General features: G+C 42.7%; 1 long non-coding RNA gene across 2 annotated transcripts; it reads left to right on the top strand.

Annotated features, from left to right (window-relative positions):
- The first annotated feature begins 2,063 nt into the window (after window positions 1-2,063).
- LOC129709690 (uncharacterized) lies at window positions 2,064-20,595 on the top strand. Of its 2 annotated transcripts, XR_008725547.1 has the most exons (4): window positions 2,064-2,624; window positions 13,495-13,718; window positions 19,131-19,216; window positions 19,874-20,595. It is a non-coding gene; the product is annotated as an uncharacterized LOC129709690 (long non-coding RNA). The 2 variants fall into 2 exon arrangements; XR_008725546.1 differs by lacking the exon at window positions 2,064-2,624 and having other exon boundaries at window positions 12,666-13,718.
- Window positions 20,596-22,449: the final 1,854 nt, after the last annotated feature.

Genomic DNA, 22,449 nt, shown 5'->3' with positions numbered 1-22,449 from the left:
GTGTGTATGTGTGTATGTTTACATGGAGATGAAAGCTTGCATACCCTCCAGGACAGCAACTCTTTGAGCGAACAAAGCATCAAATGGCACACATCAAAGGTTGTTAGCCTTTCCTAACAGGAAAACCGTCTCATTAAGGGCGCAAAGGTACATTGTTTGTCTTGGCTGCCCTTGATTAGCAATGCGCTGTGTGCGCTGTGACCAGGGTACTTGTGTTACTTTTTTTTCACTTCGTTATGGCACAAAGCAGCCCGTATCCCTTTGAAGTGGAAAACTGCTGATAGATGTTACACTGTTCTTCCTCAGTTTTATTTTAAAAGTCCGCATTTTGTTATTTGCTAATTAGGCTGAGTCGAGCAAGGAATAATTCCCGTGCATTCATTTGGGTCGTGATCATCTTAATTAAGCGGATGAAAGCAGCTCAAAAAAAATAATGTTTTCTGATTCTTTTTTTGGTGCCTGTTGGGATTTAAAATGCAATATTTCTTTAGGACAGATTAGTTTTATCAGTACGATACGAATGAAGTTGAACGATGCAGTGCAAAACCGAAGATAGACACAAAAAGTTGATGTAACTCAGCGGAACAGGCAGCATCTCTGGAGAGAAGGAATGGGTGACGTTTCGGGTCGAGACCCTTCCTCAGGCTGGTCACCAGTCACCCATCCCTTCTCTCTGGAGATGCTGCCTGTCCTGCTGAATTACTCCCGCTTTTTATGTCTATCTTTGGTTTAAACCAGTGGCTCCCAACCTTTTTTAGCTCATGGCCCCCTTTGGATCTTTTAATTTTTCTGTGACAAGGCCCCAGAGTGGGAATCACGGGTTTAAACCAAAGACAAAGGACAAAGGACATTTATTGTCACATACACCAATTGGTGCAGTGAAATTTGAGTTCCCATGCGGCACACAAATAAGATAAACACAACACTATAGAATTTAACATAAAACATAAAACCATCCCCCCACAGTGGAATCAATGCTTCCCACTGTGAGGGAAGGCAACAAAGTTCAGTCATCTTCCACTTGTCCACCCGTGGTCAGGACCTAATGAGGCCTCCTCAGTTGCCGCAAAGGCGGCCCGATGTTTCAGGCCCTCTCGCCGGGATGATGTAACTCCGACGTCGGAACAGAAGAACACTCTCAATGGCTTGGAGTTCCCGAATTGGCCGCTTGCTACCGGAGACCGCGGCTTCCGAAGTCCACAGGCCGAGCCGGGCGGAGATCCAACGCTGGCGACCACGGCAAGGATCCTAGGCTCCGCGATGTTAAAGTCAGTGTCGCCCGCGGTTGGAAGCTCTGCAGACCACAGCTCCACGGTGTTAGACACCAGTCCCAACACTCTGGAGCTCCAACACGGCGATCCCGGTAACGCATCGCCCGCTCCGTGATGGTAATCCAGTGCTGCGACGCTGCTGAAGCTCTGGCCGGTCTCCGGCAGGAAAGGCCGCACCAATCCAGATGGTAGGTTGCGAGGAGCGGGCGAAGATGCGGCTCGGAGGAAAGATGCATCCTCGACCAGGTAGTGACTGAGAAAAACAGTTTCCCCCTCCCCCCACACAAAAAATACTAAAAGACCTCCAAAACAAACTTCAAAACAGACAATAAATAATGATGAAGGATGAAAGGACAGACAGTTGCAGGCGAGGCTGCCACACTCAACGGCGCCACCACTCGGCACTAACATTTTTTTATGTGGCTGTCCACCAAAGTTAGTGTGAGAGTAATGCTTTGAAACATCCAGAGCCGTTTTGCTATGTGAAAAATGATGTACAAATAAAAACCATTGATGTTGTTATTGCTAATGGGTATACTGACACCGTGTGGACTTTCACTTATGTAATTATGTTCTATCCATAAAATGAGACATTGAAAGTCTCCTATTGTCCACATTCTGCTCTGGAACAAGTTGAATGATTTCTCCACTGCCTATTGTTAATTTATAATTGTTTTTTGGGTAGTCTTTTCATTTCCTTCCAATTTGCTGCTGAGGTCAAAGTATTTGTTTAACCAGGAACTTAGTGGGCTGAAATACTTGCTTCATTTTGCAGCCCCAGGGGATTATTATGCTGAGTTACTTGGAGAAAGAAATATCTTGGATTAAGGTACTGGGAATCTCTGCTTAATAACACAATATTGTTATTATCTGCTGATTCTGAAAGAATCAAATCCACGTCTGTTTAATTCCTGGTCATTTTAATGAATATTATCCCTCGTTTGGTTCTTTCGGTGTCCTAATCATTTAGAAGACTTTAAAGCCTTTTCATAGATCTTTTGCAAAGGCTGCACACAGGCATTAATTTAACTATTGACTTGCCCGGTGGGGATTTGTAACTTCCACCAGACATCTGGTTGGGATCACCCGTTCACTGGATTGGAAACATGTCTGTGATCTCAAGTCGTGCTGCTACCATTTTGTTTTAAAGTCAATAGGAAGTAGTTCGGTCGATAGTCAGTTAATGAAGGTGCCTGAGTGTGGACGTGTAATAGCAGTTCTCTCAGTTGGAGCTGAAGATCAAGGATAAGAACATTGCCAACCAATCTAACAGAACTTCCGTGGCTTAGAAAGCATGTTGGGCATCTTCAGCGTTTGCCTTAATTCTGCAAAATCTGACAATTTTCATTATTGGTAAGTTAATCACTTTATTGTCATGAGATATCCTTCTTGTTATGGCCAGTGGTACAGGTTCACAGAATGTCTCTTGGATTCTGAGACTTCGAATCTGCTGCCTTCTAATGAGCACAATGAAGGAAATCATAATTTCCTGCAATAATAAATATGACAGGAAAATAAAGTGACATTATAATAAATATTCCTTAAGATAAATATTTTTCATCCAGATAAAAATCAAAACATTTATTATAAAAGGGGGTTGCATTCCTCTTCTGCTAGTTTAAACCTAGATTAAACAATGCTATGACATCTATGACAACATATTTCTTCTAAACTCTGTCTTCAGCCTCAACAATTCCTCACTAGCTAATCCACTTACAAACCATGACTACACTCTACAGGGTGGACGGCTTTACTTTACAAGAGCATTTTGCCCCCAAAACAATAACTTGCCGGCAATATGATTTCTGAAGGAGGCCTGGGGCATTTCTTTCATAATTTTAATAACCTTCTTGGAATTAGATCGCTTGACATTCATCACATTTCTGTGTCATTTATCTTCTGGTCAGGTCATTACATTACCTCACACGCTCACAGATCCTGTGACATAATATTTACATATTCTTTTGACAGCCATGCTGAGGATAGTGAATTTAACGATTTAAGGAAGGGGTGAACTGGGCAATTGAGGATCAATGACATTTAGTGGCGAGGTGACAAAAATAAGGGAGGAGAGTTGATGGAACCTTAAACGGACCAACTTTGTTTTAACCATTCTGATTGGCTTTATGCTTTTAGAAAACATATTTCGAAACGCTTGTGACTAGGTCCATAGGTATCAAGTTGGGCACTAATATAATTTAATCGTTTTTTTATTTCTTATAAATATTGCAATGTTATTTTTAATAGATTCTTCTCTGAGTGTCCTTGTTTTGGGCCCTAGTTTTTCATACTTAATAACTACTGCCCAAGTTACTTTGATATGACAACTGCCAAAGTGACTAATGGATCTTCTCCACGTTGGAGGCTTTTAGTTATTGTAAATGTACACCATGAGTTCATTGTGGATTCTACCACTGAAAAATGCACAGGCTGTACACTTTCTTGAGCCTGCTCATGAACATGGCATGGACATTGTGGGCTGAAGGGCCTGTTTCTGTGCTGTACTGTTCTATGTTCTATCTACTATGAAATCATGCCTGGTTCTGATTGCATATTTAAAAATGTTTGCAATTTAATTTTTTCTTTGCTATGATAGATCTAAACTGAAAATTACGCATGCAAATTAATGCACATTAAATCTTTGTGACTTATTGGCAGACATTGTCATTTAAACATTTTTTCATACTTTAAACAATCCTTTCCAGACTCTGTGAATACACTTACTGACTCAAAGCAAAAAAACTATGTGGTTCTACTTTGTTACGTGAGCTTCTGATTTCAGTCACATGATACTTACTATCTAGAAACATAAATAGGAATGGGTCCTGCATCCCAATTAATGACAGATTGAGTCAGAAGACTTTAGGAGGTTAAAAAAAATGCTTATACCATGAGCTTTTCTACTGATGATATAATATCTATTGCAAGATACGTTAGCTTTGCCTTATTCCCATTCTAGCATGTACTGGACATTCTACAAGCCACTGGAATGCCATAATTGGATAAACAATTACTTGGGTACATTTATGATGCTGATTGAGATAAGGGATACTAGAGATGGGGAATTAAAACATTTCCAGGTTGGGTTTCAAAATCAACTTTTTTGATGAGAACAAACAGATAAATTAGCCAGAACAAGCAGCCTACCAGAGGACTGGGAGAAATTCAGAGTCCAGCAGAGGAGGACAAAAGGCTTAATTAGGAAAGGGAAAATAAATTATGAAAGAAAACTGGCAGGGAACATAAAAACTGACTGCAAAAGTTTTTATAGATATGTCAAGAGGAAAAGATTAGTTAAAACAAATGTAGGTCCCTTGCAGTCAGAAACATGTGAATTGATCATGGGGAACAAGGACATGGCAGACCAATTGAATAATTACTTTGGTTCTGTCTTCACTAAGGAAGACATAAATAATCTGCCGGAAATAGCAAGGGACCGGGGGTTAAATGAGATGGAGGAACTGAGTGAAATCCAGGTTAGCCGGGAAGTGGTGTTAGGTAAATTGAATGGATTAAAGGCCGATAAATCCCCAGGGCCGTATAAATTGCATCCCAGAGTACTTAAGGAAGTAGCCGCAGAAATAGTGGATGCATTAGTGATAATTTTTCAAAACTCTATAGATTCTGGAGTAGTTCCTGAGGACTGGAGGGTAGCTAATGTAACCCCACTTTTTAAAAAGGGAGGGAGAGAGAAAACGGGGAATTACAGACCAGTTAGTCTAACATCGGTGGTGGGGAAAATTCTGGAGTCAGTTATTAAAGATGGGATAGCAGCACATTTGGAAAGTGGTGAGTTCATTGGACAAAGTCAGCATGGATTTATGAAAGGTAAATTATGTCTGACGAATCTTATAGAATTTTTCGAGGATGTAACTAGCAGAGTGGATAAGGGAGAACCAGTGGTTGTGTTATATCTGGACTTTCAGAAGGCTTTCGACAAGGTCCCACATAAGAGATTAGCATACAAACTCAAAGCACATGGTATTGGGGGTTCAGTATTGATGTGGATAGAGAACTGGCTGGCAGACAGGAAGCAAAGAGTAGGAGTAAACGGGTCCTTTTCAGAATGGCAGGCGGTGACTAGTGAGGTACCGCAGGCTCAGTGCTGGGACCCCAGCTATTTACAATATATATTAATGATCTGGATGAGGGAATTGAATGCAACATCTCCAAGTTTGCGGATGACACAAAGCTGGGGGGCAGTGTTAGCTGTGAGGAGGATGCTAGGAGGCTGCAAGGTGACTTGGATAGGTTGGGTGAGTGGGCAAAGGCATGGCAGATGCAGTATAATGTGGATAAATGTGAGGTTATCCACTTTGGTGGCAAAAACAGGAAAGTAGACTATTATCTGAATGGTGGCCGATTAGGAAAAGGGGAGATGCAACGAGACCTGGGTGTCATGGTACACCAGTCATTGAAAGTAGGAATGCAGGTGCAGCAGGCAGTGAAGAAAGCAAATGGTATGTTAGCATTCATAGCAAAAGGATTTGAGTATAAGAGCAGGGAGGTTCTACTGCACTTGTACAGGGTCTTGGTGAGACCACACCTGGAGTATTGCGTACAGTTTTGGTCTCCTAATCTGAGGAAATACATTCTTGCCATAGAGGGAGTACAGAGAAGGTTCACCAGACTGATTCCTGGGATGGCAGGACTTTCATATGAGGAAAGACGGGATAAACTCGGCTTGTACACATTGGAATTCAGAAGACTGTGGGGGGATCTTATAGAAACTTACAAAATTCTTAAGGGGTTGGACAGGCTAGATGCAGGAAGATTATCCCCGATGTTGGGGAAGTGCAGAACTAGGGGTCACAGTTTAAGGATAAGGGGGAAATCTTTTAGGAACGAGATGAGGAAATCATTTTTCACACAGAGAGTGGTGAATCTGTGGAATTCTTTGCCACAGAAGGTAGTCAAGGCCAGTTCATTGGCTATATTTAAGAGGGAGTTAGATGTGGCCATTGTGGCTAAAGGGATGAGGGGGTATGGAGAGAAGGCAGGGATGGGATACTGAGTTGGATGATCAGCCATGATCATATCAAATGGCAGTGCAGGCTCGAAGGGCCGAATGGCCTACTACTGCACCTATTTTCTATGTTTCTATGTTTCTATAAGCGTGTGACATAAAATGGAAGTAAAACAGTAATTGGCAGGGTTGGAGGGATGAGAGACGACTCCTGTGGAACATAATCTCCAGCATGGACCTGCTGGCCAATAGCCTCTTGTTCTGCTGGAAGTACTTTATTGCTTTGAGCACAAGACATGAGGATTCTTCCACTCATTTACCATCCATTTCTCAGCAGAGCTGGCTATTGTACACCTCAATTTATTGCCCACAGCATCTACCCCTCACCTCTCACAAGTTCATAAGTGATATGAGCAGAATTAGGCCATTCAGCCCATCAAGTCTACACTTCCATTCAATTATGGCTGATCTATCTCTCCCTCCTAACCCCATACTCCTGCCTTCTCCCCATAACCCCTGACACCCGTACTAATCAACAGCTCTCTGAATGAGAATGACAGCTGGCACTAATATAATACAAGGGGAGTTTTGCACCAAATATCCACTAGGAAATGGATTGCGACAAATCAAATTGGTGATCATTAGAGCCAGCAGACAGAGGAAATGTTTTTTTCTGTCAGGATTTGAACTTGACATTACTCTGTCTGCTTCACTAACCAACTTTCCCTAAAAAAACAACTGAAGCAAATCCTAATTTTTGTTACCATGGAAATATGTAAAGACATCACAATATTGCCATGTGCCAGAATACCTGATCCAAGTTTATTTTCCTGTCGATGCTATTATTATTTACTAATATAATCTGATGTTTATTCCAAATACATTGCATGCATTCCACTGATTTCTCATCATACCTCTGGCAATTTGTCCTTGCATATAACTGGATCTAGTTTTGAGCCTATAATTTATCCACCAATTATTCCCAATGAATAAATGAAACCGAAGTGCAGAAAAAGTATGATTCACCCATTAGCCCTGAAACAAAGTCTCATGGTATAGTATTTGTACACTGGGTTCTTGATAGAGGCAGTGACGATTAGATACCTGGTTTTAATCCAATGTAGCATCAGGCCGCATTCGTGGGGCAGCGGTAGTGTTGCTGCCTTATATCATGGCTGCTGTCTGTATGGAGTTTGTACATTCTGCCTGTGACCGCGTGGGTTTCCTCCGGGTGCTCCGGTTTCCTCCCACACTCCAAGGACATACAGGTTTGAAGGTTAATTGGCTTTGGTAAAATTGTAAATTGTTCCTAGTGTGTAGGATAGTGTGAGTGTATGGAGTGATGACTGGTTGGTGCGGACTCGGTGCACCGAAGGGCCTGTTACCACTCTGTATATCTAAGGTCTAAAGTAAAGTTTAAAAGGCGAATGGGCTGGCCACCAGCTCGCAATGGGAAATGCGAGCCTTGTTTATTTTGCAGCATGTGGTGCACTCTCAGCCGCTTAAAGTATTTCCTGTTCCCACATTTTTCTCCAACACCTGGAGCGTCCGCTCCAGGCATTCCAAGCCGCTGAGGAGTGTTCACCCGACGCCGGAGTTCCATCTTCCCGGCAAGAGGGCCTGAAACATCGGGCTGCAGTAGCGGCAACTGTGGAGGCCTCAATAGGCCCGACTATGGATGAACAGGGGACGGGACTGGACTTTGCTGCCTTCCCCCACAGTGGAAACCATTGTGGGGGGATGTTTTTATGTTTAATGTTAAATTATTTAATGTTGTGTCTTATCTTTATTCGTGAGGGATACTGAGTTGGATGATCAGCCATGATCATATTGAATGGCGGTGCAGGCTCGAAGGGCCGAATGGCCTACTCCTGCACCTAATTTCTATGTTTCTATTTCTATGTTTCTATGTGAGCTGCAATGGCAAATCAAATTTCACTGCACCAATTGGTGTATGTGATAATAAATGTCCCTCGTCCCCCTTGCCTTGTCACTGCGAGGACTATTCCTGTGGGGCCAGTGAGTCAGCAAGACAATGCTGTGATGTTCTTCTGAAGATTATCCCGAAGAAGGTTAAGGCAAGGAGAGAGCTACGAGTCTTTAGCATCTGTAAAAAGTCCATGGAGCAGAACATGATTAATTCAGTGCCATAAAAATCACAGTAAATGCGAGAGGACCTCAAAGGGTATCAAAGGTGAATTATTTTCTTTTATTAACACTCCTTTCACTCCTCCCTCAGCATTTTCAACAATTTTGTCCCCTCCGTTGCATCTTTTGAGATATAGTCTCAAAGCAGGAGTGGAATATGCTTTTTTATCTTCAAGCATAATAATTTCTTCCCTTTTTTTCTTTTCATGTAATGCCACTTACTTGTATATCCATTAACTCCAACCTCATCTACTACGTTTGGTGCTCCCGATATGGCCTCCTTTACATCGATGAGACCAAACGTAGACTAGGCAACTGTTTCATCGAACCCTTGCTCTTATGGCCTGCCCCACTTAGGCGACTTTTTAGGCGACTGCAAGAGACTATGAAGTCGCCACACGGTCGCCACATGTTCGATGGTGGTTGCCGGGGAGTCGCCTTCATGGTCGTGAGGAGTTCCCGCATTCTGGGAACTAGTCGCAGCCTCATTATGGTTGTGGTGAATTTTTCAACATGTTGAAAAATTAGCGGTGACTAGAATGAAGCCGCCATGGAGAGTAGCGAGAATTCTCGAGCCGTAGGTGGGTCGCCAGGAGGTCGAAGGTTCTCGAAGGTTCTCGTAGGTTGTAGCCGGTGCTGACCGGTGAATTTCATTGGCTCATTGGGGAAAAAAAGGTAAGCAGTAGTTTTCAGAATCAAGGATGACCGACCGGTAATGTTAAATGTCCGCCGATCTTCACAGCCGTGTAGCTCTAGCTTCTTAAAAGTTGTCTCCACTCCTTCTCCCCCCTCTTTTAAAGGACTTACCGTACACTGTGCTTTAGCCATCTTTTTACAGCGCCAACCTTCCTGTTCATCGCGGTGTGTGTTTGTTTCGCCTTGGCTTTGCACCGAGTGAATTTTTTAGACAGCGCTCCCCCCCCCGCTTGCCTGTCCCCCACCTGCATAACGGGCTGGTGAAGGAAGCGATGTGTGTGTGTGTGTGTTTCACTCTGACAGTCACAGTTCGAGTTGCTGGTTTTTCAGGCGACTGCCGCCAGCAATCCGCTGAAAAATCGCCTAAGTGGGACAGGCCCATTAGTTCGCCAAGGCCTGCTGGATCTTCCAGTTACCAACAATTTTCCACTTCACTTCCCATTCCCATACTGACCTTTCTGCCCTGGGCCACACAGAGTCCAGAGTGAGGCAGTCTATAAACTGGGGAAACAGTATCTCATATTCCACTTGAGGAGCTTACAACCCACCAAACTGAGTATTGAATTCTTCAAATCTAGGTAACTGACCAAGAAACAACGCTCTCCTTTCTTCCCTTTCCCCATCCCCTTCCACCTACATTCATTCCACTGGCCTCACATTTTAGCCTTTTCTCTCCTTATCTTACACCCCTTTTGTCTCCTTTGTATCTCTGGTCTTTGTTTTCCTCTTTGCCAATCAACTCCCTTCACCTGCATCCACCTAACACTTGGTTTTGTCCTGCCCTCACCTCTTTTCCAGCTTTCTATCCCCTGGTACAATCTGCCTGAAGTAGGGTCCCGACCTGAAACGTCACCCATCCATGTTCTCCAAGGTGCGGCCTAACCTCCTGAGTTACTCCAGTGACTTTATGTGTTTTGTTCAAGATTCCAACATCTGCAATTCCTTGTGTCAACTCCAACATTTCTTCCCAGCTTTCCATTCCATTTAGATATATGTTTAAAACCTTCCCATGCTTGTTCCATTCTGCCTCCTTCCTGCCTCTGGGTATTTGCATTCCTACGCATCTCCATTACACTTGCCAAGTCTCATTCTCACAGCACAAGGAATTGGGGAGAGGGCATGTTCATGGGTGAGATAGTTGGCTTTTTATTAATCTCCAAACAAAATGCAAAGCCGGAAGATTAGAGGTTTCAGCAAAGCCAGGAGGTTGAGGCTTAGCAGATTGTCACTGCTGAGAGTTTCTATCTTCCTAGTATTTATCATGTATCTTGCTGCACAATGCAGATGGTCGTGACTGATGGGCTGCCTTTCTGTGCTATCATAACTTGTGTTCATACCTTTGCTCTCCCTGAGGTCATTCTCAGCCGCAGCTTCCTGCTGCAGGACAGGCCTGGGAGGAGGCCAATCCTCGTGAAGGTGTGGCATCCATCCCTTCATCCCTTCCAAGTGCCAGCTCTGCGTGGGGCTGTGGCGAAACTCCTGATTTAAACGAACGGCGGCAAGATCCAGTGGAATGGAGACCTGTGGTGCTTTCCAGAGTGAAGCTTAAGTACAACTTCACATAGTCAGACATTTACTAGGCCAGTTGGACCAGAATCCAAATATAAACAGGTCCCTTATGCTAAAGTGGCCATTGTTGGAGTTGTACCGTCACGTCCCTGTCCCACTTAGGAAACCTGAACGGAAACCTCTGGAGACTTTGCACCCCACCCAAGGTTCCCGTGCGGTTCCCGGAGGTTGCAGGTGGTTGCCGGAGGTTGCAGGTAGTGGGAGCAGGTAGGGAGACTTGGGTGGGGCGCAAAGTCTCCAGAGGTTTCCGTTCAGGTTTTCTAAGTGGGACAGGGACATAAAGAACCAAGCCCTTTGGTCCTCCATCTTTGGCAATCATTAAGCACCTATCTCTACCAAACATACACTTACCTTGCATTATTCCACTTTCCATCCACTTGCTAATTTCTGAAGAAGGGTCTCAATGCAAAACATCACCTATTCCTTTTCTCCAGAGATGACCCCTGACCCGCTGAGTTACTCCAGCCTTTTGTGTCTATCTTTGGTTTAAACCAGCATCTGCAGTTCCTTCCTACTAATTTCTGCTCATTTCTTCAAACAAATAACATCACTGAGAAGCTTGCAGAGGACAGATTTGGCAAAATAAAACAAAAAGGAAATGTTATGGATGCTCCAAACTCTCTTGACAATCTAAACTGCTTTGTGGCAGGGGATGCCCACAGGCAATCTCTGCCACTTGGAAAGACTAAACTGATTAGACTTTAATGTTTGGACTTGAGTGATCTCATGTTAAACTGGGATTGGAGGTGTCAAATTTTGACAAATGAACTTGGATCTAAGATGTCAATTGTTTCTCCCCATTTCTGCCCAACGTGCTAAGTTATTAGTGGATTTTTTGGGGGTATATTTAGATTTGGAGGCTAATCTGTGTCCCAGAACCTTGATCTGCAAGTGGACATGAGTTTCCTCATGAGCCTTAAGAAGGTGGCTCGGACCACCTCATCAAGAAGGTAGATTGTAGGAGAACACCAGGAAAGCAAATGATATGTGCTCCAGTGTTGCACCTGACCACTTGCCCATCCCAACCAAGCCTGTGAACACTGCAGGTAAAGACAGGCCTGATGCAAATCTTTGCATTCTCAGCTACATCATGAACTGGTCCCGGTTATGAGTTCAGGTATTTATAGTTTCTTCTGTTCATTAACTATTCGCTGTAGAACAAAGCACAGAGTAATGGGTATGAAATGGAATGTATGTGCATGGTAATACAAGATATACCACGTTACCCAGGAATTTACAAGATGCCAGTGCAAGGTAGCGATAAAATATTTATGTAGTAATACATTTTGGACTAAATGTCCCAGAGCTTGGAGTTATTAAAATTGTGTTCAAATTATGCCTTGTGTGAAATCGTGTTTCCCATCACAGGCTCTTCTGTGGAACAGTGATGGAACTCGTGGATCGATTATTTTTTCAAACAAAGATAAATTGTGGGTCAGATTGTGCTGAGTGGACTGGAGGTACTGTTCAGAACGGCTGGCTGGGTGCACATGTCAGAGGGATCCAGACCTCTGGGCCTCTGCATTGCTTTGTGGATGTACTGAAAGGCTGGAGGTCAGATAAGGTTGCATCTGCCTATTGCTTCATCTCGGGAGTTAACAGTGAATCCAGGGCTGATTTCTACTCTCACTGAGCTGAGGAGCAGACTCCTCAACTTTACAACCACCCGGGACATCAGGCTTCATGAAAGGTACTTGAAGGTAAACGTTTTCTTGTAATTTTAACATTGACGATTCATTTAGGTAAATCAAATGTGTTTTGAGATTTTTAAAATGTTTGAGAGTTAAAAATAGGTTTTAATTAGTTTGTTTCTGACCATGAGAGACCTTTTAGAAACGGTTGAATAATCTCCCTAATGGTGCGGGGAGGTCCATTCACTGTGTGTGACTCTCAGCACCTCTTTGAGTGGCTATGGCGATAAGGCCTGGCGTTGTTGTGACATTCACAGGTTACAAAAGGAAAGAGTAACGATCCAATGATCACGTTGCAGACTAGGTCGAGGGTGATCTTCCAGACCTCTGGGCCTCTGCATTGCTTTGTGGATGTACTGAAGGGCTGGAGGTCAGATAAGGTTGCATCTGCCTATTGCTTCATCTCGGGGGATTAACAGTGAATCCAGGGCTGATTTCTACTCTCACTGAGCTGAGGAGCAGACTCCTCAACTTTACAACCACCCGGGACATCAGGCTTCATGAAAGGTACTTGAAGGTAAACGTTTTCTTGTAATTTTAACATTGACGATTCATTTAGGTAAATCAAATGTGTTTTGAGATTTTTAAAATGTTTGAGAGTTAAAAATAGGTTTTAATTAGTTTGTTTCTGACCATGAGAGACCTTTTAGAAACGGTTGAATAATCTCCCTAATGGTGCGGGGAGGTCCATTCACTGTGTGTGACTCTCAGCACCTCTTTGAGTGGCTATGGCGATAAGGCTTGGCGTTGTTGTGACATTCACAGGTTACAAAAGGAAAGAGTAACGATCCAATGATCACGTTGCAGACTAGGTCGAGGGTGATCTGGCTCATTTGCTTCTCATCATAGATGACTTGCCGCTATTGAAACTATAGGAACATGTTCAGGTTCTGAAAGAGTAATTCTGTTGGGAGCAAAGGAAATGAGCAACTAATGTACCAACAGTGACAATTATGTGACATTTGCCATGGTCACTGAAATAATTTAATCAATGTTAATGCCTATTGCATTTATAGGAGGCAGGATATTTGTAGATCAAAGCTGTGATAATCTGTCATTCTTGAAACGCTACTAAACTACCAGAGTAGCTGGAATCTAAGATCTTGCTGCCACTAATACCCAAACACATTTTTATTTTGCCTTTTTTTAACAGGCATAATAAATTTTTCCAGTGAACCCAGTGGGTTTAAAGGGAAGCTGGAAGTGGACAACCTCTTTGGACTGCACCTCCAACTGCAAAGCTCCCCATGATCCTGACCATTGGTGTTCTGGGCTCTCTCTGCCTCTGCACCCCACCTCGACTGCACTCCTGATCCTTGGTCCTAGCCTTACATCCAGCACATGCCTGGACTGCTCGCTTACACTCTGAATTAACAAGTGAGTCAATTGCCAAACCCTAATGTTTTCTGAACATTTGTTTTCTAACTTTACTGCAGTTTATATCTGAACAATAACTGAGAATACCCTGACCTAATTACACATCTGTTCTGTATTGGTGACCACAACAATGATGCGATGTTATCTGAATGTTATATGTGGTAAGTCACCCACGAAATATATCTATGAGATAACCAAACAGATAGTTTGTCACAGACTATTAATTGTTTTCAACAGCAGCAAAAGGACTTTGGTGAATATCTTTTTTTAAGCACAGAATGTAAATTTACATTTTACAATGTAAATTTCACCATTTATTAAGGGTGGCACAGCTGATGGAGTTACTGCCTCATAGCGTCAGAGACCCGGGTTCAATCCTGACCTCAGGTGTTGGCTGTGTGAAGTTTGTACGTTCTCTCTGTAACTGCGTGGGTTTCTTTTGAGTGCTCCTGGTGTTCAGCCACGTCACAAGATTGCTGGTCTGTAGGTTAATTGGCCTCTGTAAAATTGCCCTTAATGTGTAGGGAGTGGATGCAAAAGTGGGATAACAGGACTAGTGGGAATGGGTGATCAATGGTCAGTGTGGACTTGCTGGGCTGAAGGGGCTGATTCTGGCTGTATCTTTCAATTCATTTCAATTCAAGCACAGTTAACAATAATGGAGCTGCATGAAGAAATATCATTAAGGATGGAGATAAAAGTAGTTTTATTATGCCACTTATTTATAATAGGGTGGTAAAGAGAATGAAGGTATTGCTGCTGGTAAATTCACACTGTCGTACTTGGACCTGTTTTCACATTTCAAGGGAGGATTGAGAAATGGTAGGAGGTCAGTGTCTGCGATGATCAGTTGAAGATTCCTCTATGTTACAAAGCCGATTAATTTGGGAGCGAGGATTTGAAAATGCTGGGACAGGTTGGAGATGCTACTTCTAAATGTCAAAACAATTATTACAAAATAAATACAGTTATGTCACACTATTCTAATTTAGGTTAACTGCACCTTAACACCAGCAACTGGGGAATTTTAGACGGCAACCCATCTATAGAATCGTTGCTCGACATTTAAATGCAAAGTAACTTCAGGAATGGCCAATTTTGCTCATGTTTCTTCTCGGAACAGCACATAATGAGTTTACAGAGACAGATCAGTGTTTTCATTAAGGAGTGTAATGGTGTTGCAGTCAATACGACATATGGCTAGTGAGATGGGAGATGCAATATAATTTCACTGGATTTACACAATGCACAAGGTCTACACATTCTTGGGCAGTATGTACAAGCAGACAATAGTGCATGAATAACTGCTGACTGGCTCCAGCAATGGGGGAAGAATTCTGAAGCCTCTGTGCTGCTGCTATTTTCCGTTCCCACAGATCACTGGACATCCTGAATAATGCCTTCCAGGGGTGTTGTGCACCAAGCAGCACAGTTGGAGCAGATTTGCCCTCGCCAGTTAGTCCGACATGAATTGCAGGCTGTGCCTCTGAAAGTAAATTAATTCACAGCAAAGGAGACCCACGCCACTGAAAGGGACTGATCAGGATTTGACACCAGTAGTTAGTCTTTTATACTCCTTGTAGCTTGCCAGCTGGCTATCATTTATCAGTGCAGTTCCCTTTCTGGGGAAGGGTTCAGTCACAATAAGTCAAATCCACAGACAGCAGGGAGAAAGGGTTAACAGCAGTAGCACACACGCATGCAATGCACTGAAAACAAATAAATGCACTTTGCAGTCAATCATTTCCTTAAGTATAAAAAAGATAAAGTTTTAGACTTCAAAAACTAGACAAAAAATTAGACTTCAAAAACTTCTGATTTCCAAGTGTCTCCTGATGGTTCTCTGATAATAGTTGCTGTAATAGAAAGGGTTGAGGTCTTTAGGCACCAACACGATTGATCATCTCTGCTGGTCTTCATGGCTCAAACAACACTTTCATCATGGCCTCCTTGGTAACCTGAGACGTTTTTGCCACACCTGGGTAGCAGTTTCTGCTGCGCTATCCCTGGGGCAAGACTGCTTATGTCAAGCATGTCTGCGCTGCCAGGCCACCTGAGCCTCTTCCTTCATGCGTGCGCTGCTGCACTTGTCACAGATTACTATGCACCCTATGTCCCAATCCTTCAAATTCCTCTCTCGTGCGAATGTGCTGTGATTTATAGAATATTCCTATTCCTAAACCTGGACAAGCAGGCTGCTTAGCAGAGGCCTGGAGTTTATTTGAACAATGTGAGAAAAACAGTTCACTGGATACTTAGGACAATGGCGTATTAGAATAGAATAGAATAGAATAGTTTCTTTATTGTCATTGTAACATGGACCATGTACAACGAAATTTAAAATGTCAGCCAGTCAGTGCAGCATTCAAACATTTCTAAAAGCTAACGATACATACACGGTAAAATAATAAAGATAAACAACTAAATAAATATCACGAACACAGCACGCATGCAACCCTCCATCCTTCTGTCGATTTCACAGTTACCACAGTCCCTTAGTCTGTATCGCCCCTGCGTTCCTTGGCGGCTACATTTAGTGCCTTTATAGCAGTGGGGTAAAAACTGTTTTTGAGTCTGTTTGTCCTTGTCCTTGTAGATCTGTACCGTCTGCCTGACGGCAACAGTTCAAACAGGGAGTGTCCGGGGTGGGAAATGTCCTTTATGATATTCTGGGTTTTTTTTGTGCAGCGGGAACTGTGTAAGTCCTCCAAGGTAAGGAGAGGGCAGCCGACAATCTTCTGGGCGTTGTCAATGGCCCTCTGGACATTAGTAAACAGAAACTAAATGAGGACAAACGGCTTTCTGTGGAGTGTGCAGTAAGGTATCATTTGCACAGATAATACAGAAGATGAGGGTGCAAAGTTTTCAAGATGAGCTTGGAATTTGCTGCTGGATCATTGAATGGCTTGAACCAAACATGGATTGAAACAAATGCGTTAAAAGACGACTGTCCTGCAATATGATGCTGCTTCCAAAGCTGAGACGATCTCTTGTATTTCTGAAGAATGTCACAGTAGATATCGACCTACTAAAGCAGAGATAGATAGATTCTTGATTAGTACGGGTGTCAGAGGTTGTGGGGAGAAGGCAGGAGAATGAGGTTCGGAGGAAGGGATTTATCAGCCAATGTTTGAATGGCGGAGTAAACAATGGGCCGAATCGCCTAATTCTGCTCCTATTACTTATAACCTTTGGACCTATTGATATCAGCCCAATAACAATGTTGCCAGAGTGCTGAGCGCACTCATGGCAGGGTTGAAAGCTTTGGAGACAGTCAGATGAGAAGACCATGGCTTCAAAGTAGCATAGTTGAGTTTAGTTTTAGTTTAGAGACACAGCGTAGAAATAGGTCCTTTGGCCACACCGACCACCGATCACCCGTTCACTAGTTCTATGTTAACCCAGTTTTGCATTGGGCACGCTAAGGGCAATTTACAGAAGCCAATTAGCCTACTAACCTGTCCGTCTTTGGAGTGTGGGAGAAAATCGGAGCACTCAGAGTAAACCACGGGGTCACAGGGAGAACGTATAAACTCCATACAGACAGCACCCATGGTCAGGATCGAACCAGGGTCTCTGGTGCTGTAAGGCAGTAAGTAACTCTACCACTGCAACACTGTGGAGCAAGAGATAGGAAAGTTTGGTCTACATAGGTAATCGTATTGAAAGCCAGATGGTATGAAAAGAGAGGCACAAGGAGTCTTAGGAAGCAAGCAATTGTTACAAATGCCGTTCTGTTATCCGGTGATTCACCAAATAAAATGTATAATTGTATCGCTGTAGTAGTTCTTAAGAAAATTATTATTCCAGGCTTAGGTATTATGTGAATAATCTGGTGTTTAGAATATGTAATGCAATGCATTCACAATGACAAAGACCATTACATTGAAGCAACAATTGCAGAACAGGATGTGTGACCATATGTGCATGAATCCAATCTAGAAAACTGATCCGTTGAAGTTGTGTGTGCCTGGAATGCATACGAGGCGCAGTTTGTAGTGAGTAATTCTGAAAACTAAGAAACTTGGGTGACTTTTTAAACCACTATAACTGAAATAAAAGCACAAAAGTGGCTGAAAAATGCAGGAGGCCAGGCAGCATATGTGGGGAGAGAAATGGACAATGCTTTCATCAGGACTATAAAAGGGAAGGAGGGTAGGGGGGAGACGAAGGGGCGGTGAAGGGAACAGAGGGAAAGTGTGTATATATTTATATAATGGTATATGGACACACTGATCTCTTTTGTAGTCTATGCCTACTATGTTCTGTTGTGCTGAAGCAAAGCAAGAATTTCATTGCCCTATCAGGTTCACATGACAATAAACTCACTTGAACTTGAACTTGAATGTCTGTGATCGAGCAAAGTCCAAGAAAGACTGAATGACTCAGATCGCTCCATATATTGGGGACGACGGCATGGAAAGCCCGAGCCCGCAAAACCAATGTTCTTCAGGTGGATTGTGGCAGGAGGCTGGTCACCCATGGACACATCTTTGTTTTTGCCCCACGTTCTCTGATCCATTCATCCTGATCAGTCATTGCCTTAAAGGCACCTGTAAAATTCATTGTTCTGTCTGGGACATATGACAATAATATACTGTTGACTCTTGAGATGGTCCTACAACTAACACTGATTGATATCCTCTCTTTGGCTGCTAACTTGCTAATTCATAATATATATATATGATAAGCTTTGTCAACCTTATCCTATTGCTCACACCCTCTAGTCCTGGCAACATCCTCGTAAATCTTTTCTGAACCCTTTCAAGCTTGACAATGTCTTTCCTATAACATGGTACCCAGAACTGAACACAATATTCTAAATGCAGTCTCACCAATGTCTTATACAACTGCAACATGAAGGCACTGAAGGGGGGGATCTCATTGAAACTTACCGAATAGTGGAAGGCCTGGATGGAGTGGATGTGGAGGAGATGCTTCCACTCGTGGGAGAGTCTAGCGCCAGAGGCCATAGCCTCAGATTAAAAGGATGAATCTTTAAAAAGGAGATGAAAAGGAATTGATTTCATCAGAGGGTGGTGAATCTGTGGAATTCATTACCACGGAAGGTTGTGGAGACCAAGTTAAAGGATATTTTTAAGGCGGAGATTGACAGATTCTTAGTTAGTACGGGTGTCATGGGTTATGGAGAGAAGGCAGGAGAATGGGGTTGAGAGGGAAAGATAGATCAGCCATGATTGAACGGCGGCTTAGGCTTGATGGGCTGAATGGCCTTAATTCTGCTCCTATAACGTATGAACATTTCCATGCCTACCTTATTTTTAAACCCTTCTTATGCAAAGAGCTTTTTTTAAAATCTTCCCTAAATAGAGTGGGTCTGATTTTAAGCTCTAATTTAAATGTATTGTTCTTGGTTCTCCCATCTGAGTGAACGCCATTTATCTCTGTCAGTAGCAGATTGCAGGACATTCCTGGGCACCATGGACATCTGTGGGAAAGGCTGAAAGCTTTGTTGAGAGACGCTGAAGTTGGGCAAGGTGAGGATCAGCATGAATTCCTCGGTAAGGCAAGATGCTTACAGGGCATCTTCATGGACTGCTGATAAAGCAAAGACTATCTGTACAAAGTGCAGCAGCCTCAGGCTACAGAACATAGTATATTTCTATATCTTTCTGCATAATCTATACAAAAAGAAACTTCCTCGTAAAACATTAGGTCAATTTGGTATTGGCTTCTAGTTCTGAAAATGATATTATGGGAAATTATGGTTAAGTAATGAAAAAAATAATAAAAAACCCTGTAGTATGAACGTTTTTATAATAATGTATTAGGATTTTATGAGCGAGATGAAAAGGACTAATCTTGTTATAGTTTGGTCGTCAACAGCAGAAATACTCAAAGGGGCTCAAGTAATAAGACTTAACGGATTCATTTAATAAAACTTTGAATTTAGTGTCATCAACTGAACCTTAAAGTCTTTGAGGTTCAATATTGCTGTGAGGAAAACAGTTTGTACTTAAGGTGAAATCGGATTTTTGTCAAAATTGTCAAAGCCTTGTTTATAACCAGCTTTGAAAAGTACTTTGAGGCCTACTGCCAGGAGATGAAAACTTAAATGTTCTGCAGACTTTGAATGATGCTGTTCTTGCTGTGAATTTCTTTTGATTTTACTTTTTACTTTTGAATTTCTTTAGAGCTACAGAGAGGAAACAGACACTTCAGCTCACTGAGTCTGCACCGACCAGAGACCCCTTACACTGGCACCATCCTACACACTAGGGACAATTTACAATTTTCTTTTACCAAAGCCAGTGAATCTACAAACTTGTATGTCTTTGGAATGTGGGAGGAAACCGGAGCACCCAGAGTAAATCCACGCGGTCACAGGGAGATCGTACAAACTCCTTACAGACAGCACCCGTAATCAGGATCAAACCTGTGTCTCTGGCGCTGTGAGGCAGCAACTCTACCATTGTGTTACTCTGCCTTGACCATGAATCCTGGTTGCTGTCTTAGCTGATACCAGTGTTATATACTTCCAGTAATTTTTTAATACAACCCGTCATTAAATCTTAGTACGACAAGCAGTGATTTCTCATAGCTCGCTTTATATCAAATAATTTGCGATGCCCCTGTGTAAATATCAGCTACAGTAAGTCCAGAAGCATAATCATTTTGAAAAAGGTGAAATCCTTATAAGTAATGCATTACAATTCTATAATTTACTAACAAGATGGGTGTTAATGAGGAGATTTTATATAGATTGTATTGTTCTATGGAAGGGTTCAGCACAAGTAGCAAGGTATAGGGAGAATTTTATTTGTAGCACGGATAGATGATATTCATGGACCTTTTCGGTTCAGTCAAAAATGGTATTGGTTTTGTCTCCAGATGCTCACACTGCTTTGTACTGGAAGCACAGTGTCAAATATTGGATGCAAGCCCTGACCTATTTGTTGAATGGGTTTAGGTTAAATATTGCCCTATGTCACAAAGTATAGTGAAAAGGTTTGGTTTGTATTCTATCCAAACAGATCAAATTATAGAAACAGAACAGATAGAGACAATCCGTTCAAACTCAGGTACATGAGATAAGCCAAAGGAGGAGATACAGAGTGCAGAATATAGCACTCAGCATTGTTGCGTATTCTTAGACAAAGATCCTTAGACAAAGTGCAATGCCCTTAATGCATAGAGGTGAATCGAACAGTATCCTAGCTTGTGGAAGGACCGTTCAGAAGCCTGATAACAGAGGGGAAGAAGCTGTTCCTGAGTCTATTAGTGCGCGCTTTCAAAATTTTGTACCTTCTGCTGGATGGGAGCAAGGAGAACAAGGAATGATCAAGTGGGACAAGTCTTTGATTATGTTATCTGCTTTTCTGAGGCAGCATGAAATGTAGATGTAGTCAATGGTGGGAGGTCGGGACTGTGCGATAGACTTGGCTCCATCTACAATTCTCTGCAATTTCTCGCATTCTTGGGCGCAAACTAATGGTTATGATGCAAGCTGACAGTGTGCTTTTTATGGTGCATCTCTCAAAGTTTGTAAGAGTCACTGCAGACATGCTGAATTTCCTCAGTTTTCTCAGGAAGAAGAGGTGTTGGTGTGCCTTCTTGACTGGCGCATCAATATGGTTGATCCACTACAGATCATTGGTAATATTAACGCCATGAAACTTGAAGCTCTCCACCATTTCCCCATCCGCACCATTGCTGATCAGGCCACCATGCTTCCTGAAGTGAATATCTAGCTCCTACATCTTGCAGACATTAAGGGAGAGGTTATTGTGTTGACACCGTGCCACTAGGTTCTCAATATGCTTTGTGTACTCGGTCTTGTCATTGTTCATAATCCGGCCCACCACAGTGGTGTCATCTGTAAACGTGTAGATGGGATTTGGGCTGTACTGTCAGTGTAAAGGGAGTATGGTGGGAAACAGACAATGTATCCTTGTTGAGGCACTTGTGTTGAGAGTTATGGTGGAGGAAAACATGCGCCAAGAGCCAGAAAGATTGCTGATTGTGCAAAATGTAACAAGGAAGCAACAGTTCACCACTTGAGGAAAGTTATGTTGTTGGCAGATTGGCACAGAACGGATGTGTCATCATGACTGGCCACCCACTACCAGAAAGACTCGCGAAACACTAACTGTGGAGAAGATTTTGGAGAAGAAATCGACATTCCTTCTTGCATTGTCGAGAAGACCGTTGTGTGAATGAAAGCACCGCCTTGATCAATAGTGTCGTCTAACCTTATTGCACCTGAACGCAAATGAAAATAATGGTTGTAAGTGCGCTCCTGAAATTTAGAAAGTGTAGGTAATGCGGAACAGATCCTGCAAACAACCAGATTTTCTTTGTTTCCGTGCCGTGTTAAAATGCTTGAGAGGATCTTTACGGCTTTCCCTTTCGATTCTATCACTGTACAGATACTGGCTACTTGAGCAAAGCATGCAAGCACACTGTTGAGCCTTTCAGCTATGTCATCATTGACTGTGCAACATGCTTCGCTGGCCATTGTGTGTAGGAAAGAACTGCAGATGCTGGTTTAAATTGAATTAAATTAAATTAAATTAAATTTGTGTCTACCTTCTCTGGCCATTGTTTGGGACCCCTCAAAAAGGCTGGCAGCATCATCAAGGACCCTCACCATCCTGGCCACACACTCATCTCTCTACTGCCATCGGGTAGAAGGTACAGAAGCCTGAAATCAGCAACATCCAGATTCAGGAACAGCTTCACAACAGCCGTCAGAATATTAAACACAACT

This window comes from Leucoraja erinacea, chromosome 26 (assembly GCF_028641065.1).
Source record: "Leucoraja erinacea ecotype New England chromosome 26, Leri_hhj_1, whole genome shotgun sequence".
Classification (NCBI taxonomy): domain Eukaryota; kingdom Metazoa; phylum Chordata; class Chondrichthyes; order Rajiformes; family Rajidae; genus Leucoraja; species Leucoraja erinaceus.
The sequence above is the reverse complement of the archived record's forward strand: the minus strand, read 5'-3'. Positions and strand labels throughout refer to the sequence as shown.